Consider the following 5,000-nt stretch of genomic DNA (forward strand, 5'->3'; position numbering starts at 1 on the left):
GAGAGAGAGAGAGCGTTCGCCAGCAATCAGGCCATCCGTCAAAGTGCGGAATGGATAGGTAGGGCAAACGTAGCCTGCAAACATTTAGATATCCAGCTGATGGGAGGGGAAGGGAGATGGATCAGCACATTGCGATGGACACTAGAGAAGAAAACAAGAAATGAGGGAGGGATGAATGGGAGAGAGGGATGGATGAATGGAATATTGACAGTGTGGATGCTTATCAATCTGGACACAAATATTCTGATACTACTACTACTACTACTACTACTAATAATAATAATAATAATAATAATAATATTTATTTAAAGGGGAACTTGGCAACTATTTCAACGTAATAAACCCGTTTAGAAATCATTTGGATGGTTAAATGACCTGTTCCGGTGAAAATGGTGACTTTCCCCGCTGCGCCTAGCGTCCCCAGAAGAAAAAACAACCTTGCAACACTGAGACTACCGTCCCGGGAAGACAAGTGAGAAACAAGAAACTCGTTTTAAATCGTGTTTCTTACCTTGTAACATCCACATATTTCTACCAAACTTGTGAAAAATGCTAACCGTTCGTTAGCTTGTAAACAAATCCATGTGCTTACGTTACCTTTTCCCACAGTTTGAAATAGCATAATGCACAATTTCTCCAGCAAAGGGAGAAATCCTGCCAAGTTTCCCTTTAAGGAGCGCTTTTCTAAAAAAGTTACAAAGTGCTATATAAAAAGAAAAAAAAAAAACAGAACAAAAATTGAAATGTCTAAAAACAATACAAATAAGACCATATCAACATTGGCAAGAACAATGGAAATGATAGTGTGCTGCTGTGGAATAAATAAAGTCAATCTTGCAATAACATTCCACCTGTTAAGCAACACAGCTCAAATGGCATATTTAGTTTACTAACTGACCAATAAACATTCAATAATAATGTTGAACATGATTTCTGAGAAGCACAAGCAGGCATTTTGAACATCCTCAAATCACTAAAGAGCAAATCATAAACAAATTCTAACGCATACAGTACATAAATAAACAGTCACGTTCTTGTCATTCTTCTCGGCACTGTTAAGATGAAAATGAAACCAACAATGAATGAAGACGAAAATGAAGTCCAAACTCTTACAGGCCCGTCGGTCAAGAACACACACACACACACACACACACACACACACACACACACACACACACACACACACGTGAAGTCCAAACTCTTACAGGCCCGTTGGTCAAGAACACACACACACACACACACACACACACACACACACACAGACACACACACACACACACACGGTCAAGAACAAATCCTGAGTTCAAAATGAATTGCATGAGCATGAGCTGATCAAATATGGATCTGTCTCTGGGAGCGAACAAGCTGTCCAATGTTTCACTTCTGTAGCCGTTTTGTAGAGATTCATTGAGTGAATGATTTACCATGCTTCATTCGGATATAGTTTTTCTGCTGGTCTTTTGCTAGTTTAGTTTTTTTCAGTGTTCTTTATAGACATTTTTCATAAAAAAAAGTATGTTCTAACAAAAAAAGAGTGCACTATCAGTCAATTTAAATTAGCATGACTGACACCACACTATCAACCCACATCCTGATGTGATAAATCTTCGCATCCCTTGACACATCTCCACCTGCTATTGACAAAACAAATCGCTCTAAGACCAGTGGGACTGAATCATCTATGAACTCTCCGCAACACCCGGCTGCTTTAAATCCACTGCTAACAGCCGACCACATTACAACCTGTTATAACCAGAGACACCACACCACCACTGCCAAAGCCCCAGGGATCCAACCCAAACACCCCGAGTCATTACAGCCCCATTAGCCTAGCCGCTGGACCATAGTGCCGGCGCGGGATGGGATTGAGTGCCCCCCTACCAACCACGACAACAGCTACACCACGCAACAGTGCAGGAACAGGAGACCAAACGGCACACACACAAACTCGCAGAGGCTTGAAACCAGAGGAACCTACCTTGAGGTTGAATGTGTGAAAGTCAATGGAACATTTTCTCTCCTGAGACCTATACAAACAAGTCACAAATAAAAGAGAGAGTGAGAAGGGGGGTGAGGGATGGTTGTGTGTGTGTGTGTGTGTGTGTGTGTGTGTGTGTATGTGAGGGTGAGAGAGAGAGAGAGAGGCCCAGACTCCCTGCAATCTGGGTTCACTAGGACACTATTAAAATCTAATAATAATAATAATAATGAGAATAATGAAATGTATTGATGTAATATTTCAACATTTCTTCGACTGAATGCTTTTGTCAGGGTGCAGACATTTACTTCCTGAGATGTTGCCCTCATAAAATGTTTTCATCATATTGTGCATTTTCACAGTCCTATCGATCAGAACCTCCTTAATCGGTGTGTGTGTGTGCGTGTGTGTGTGTGTGTGTGTGTGTTTATCTCTTTATTAGACACCATAACATTGTTTTCTGTTTTCTGCTTAAGGACTTCATTCTACTGGGGCCTATTTTGTCCTGTGTATTCTCTTATCTTATCTGAGAGTGAAATATTGGTGTTATGGTATCTGAGAAATGGAATATTTGCATGGTATGTGTCTGACTGGAAGTGCCGTGTCTGCTCAGAATGAAATAGAGTGACAGGCAAATTCAAGCTGACCTATAGGACAGCTTACGCTGTTTCAAAGAGGAGAATCATTTCTCAAGAGATTGCTGGACACAGGAGTAAAAAGGATGAAAAGGATGTCAAATATTAGGATAATTATCTCCTTTCTGATTGGCCAGTCTCGGCACTAGCACTCGGCCTTTGCCTTCAGAAGAACTCTTTTTCACCAATATTGTCTCTCTTAATTTTCCCTTGCAATTTAAGGCAGGGGCATTCTCCCCTCTACACAGAAAAACAAAAACAAACACACACACACACACACACACACACACACACACACACACACACACACACAGGTTGCTTCTTTCTCTCCATCATGTTCAATTCCATCTCGCCCCTTCAGATTAGCCCTCTTCTGCCAATGTGTCCCTTACAAGTTCTGGTCTCCATAGAAACAGTTCCAGGCAACCATTTCCAACGAGAGTGCCAGTAACCTAAGGCCACTTTGGCGGTAAGTGCTCTCTCTATTCATTTTGCCACCAAAATGGGGGGCCCCGCCATTTTAAATTAGTGTTAATTAGGATAATTATCTCCCCGCGTTGGCGGTGCAGCAAGGCCCTGTTAATATTGCGCTGAAATGCTTTTGCTTTTTGCAAACTGTTGGAAATGACTTTCAAGAGGTGCACGTGTTACTGTTCGTGCTCTGTAGCCCACATACATGACACAATGGAACACTGGCATGTAGTATATTATTAAATGTATAAAGTGAATCTGTATGATAGTTACAATCGTTGAGGTGCACTGCCCACACGAAGGCATTTGTTTTACAATGCTTTGGAAATATATTTTCTCACAAGTTGTCCTTATCTAGAAGTCTATTGAGATTAGGATTGATATATCGCACTCATGTGTTAGCTGCATTAATGACCGATTTGTGCTTTGACTCACGCTTTCTGACTCATACATTCAACCTGATGACCCTGGCAAGAAATGGCATGAGTCAGCTGCCTGTTCAGTAGTAGCCTTTGAACCAAAGGTCAGATACTGTCATTTAATATCTATTAACCAACATTCATACAATGATTTGGCATAAAGTACCATCATGCTGTTTATACACGATGTGGGTAATACACCGGAAATTACTGTGCTACCATGTTGTGACTATGTTATTACAGATACCATACCCAGGAGTATATGTAGTTAGTTAGTGTAGGTAGAGAAGGTAGTTAGTCGGTGTGCATAGGTAAGGTATCGTCATGTCATTATGTTATTAGTAAATGCTGAGGATGGGCTTACAGGCAGGCTACACCAGACATGTAACTGAAGTGTTCCGTTCTGTTGCTGTGACAGACAGACAGACAGACAGATAGACAGATAGACAGATAGTTATATAGATAGATAGATAGATAGATAGATATTTTATTGATCCCCAAGGACAGTGAGGATAGGAGCAGGCTTCACTCAATTTGTCTATGTTTAAACTTTAAGAGTGCTGGCCTGGATAGTTGTAGTAGGTGTTCATATGGGTGTGTTAATGGGTGTGGGTATATAAGATGGGCTACATTGTTACCTTGTTGCACACTGAAGAAGGCACACGCCGAAATGCGTATGTGCAAATAAAAGAGTATATATGCATAGTGCGGCATCTCTCCTACTTTCCTTACAGAACGAGCACCTAGCCTGAGACATCGGTTAGTGCGTTCGCACCTCCCTGCACCTACTCACTCGCCTTTTCCCTTTAAAATTCCACACGGCAATTTTAAGTGCTTGAACTGTGCAGCATGCAATTTCATGCTCACAGAAAAGATATTTACACATCCAAAAACAGGCAGGACATACACAGTAAAGGGCAGAATTACCTGTTTATCTACTTTCATAGTATATTTACTGACGTGCCCTTGTGGGTTGTTTTATGTGGGCAAAACCAAGCGACAACTCAAAACCCGAATCTTTGAGCATAAATGCGCAATTAGAAAAAACTATGAAAAATCATCAGTTGCAAGGCATTTTAACTATGCAGGCTATGATGCCAATATCTTAAGTTTATGGGCTTAGAGTTTGTCAATCGGTCTCCAAGAGGGGGAGACCGTGAAAACCGCCTCCTGCAGCGAGAGGCTTGGTATATTTGTAACTTTAACACATGTATCCCGAATGGGATGAATGAAGAGTTGTCACTAAACTGTTTCCTATGAATTCATATTTGAATTGTATGTTCACTTTTAATATGTTCAATAATCTTTGTATTTAACGTGTTTGAAACATTAGTGACATCATTGGAATGTGTATCACTTTAACAGCATTGGTGGGTGTTCATATGGGTGTGTTAATGGGTGTGGGTATATAAGATGAGCTACATTGTTGCCTTGTTGCACACTGAAGAAGGCACACGCCGAAACGCGTATGTGCAAATAAAAGAGTATATATGCATA

General features: G+C 40.9%; 1 long non-coding RNA gene across 1 annotated transcript in view; it reads right to left on the reverse strand.

Moving 5' to 3' along the window:
* LOC121689994 overlaps nt 1-5,000 on the reverse strand; it is a 72,284-nt gene that overhangs the window by 38,724 nt on the left and 28,560 nt on the right. Inside the window, exon 2 of the long non-coding RNA XR_006024961.1 lies at nt 1,979-2,027. This is a non-coding gene — a long non-coding RNA (uncharacterized LOC121689994). The remainder of the gene's footprint in view (nt 1-1,978; nt 2,028-5,000) is intronic.

This window comes from Alosa sapidissima, chromosome 18, assembly GCF_018492685.1.
Source record: "Alosa sapidissima isolate fAloSap1 chromosome 18, fAloSap1.pri, whole genome shotgun sequence".
NCBI lineage: Eukaryota > Metazoa > Chordata > Actinopteri > Clupeiformes > Clupeidae > Alosa > Alosa sapidissima.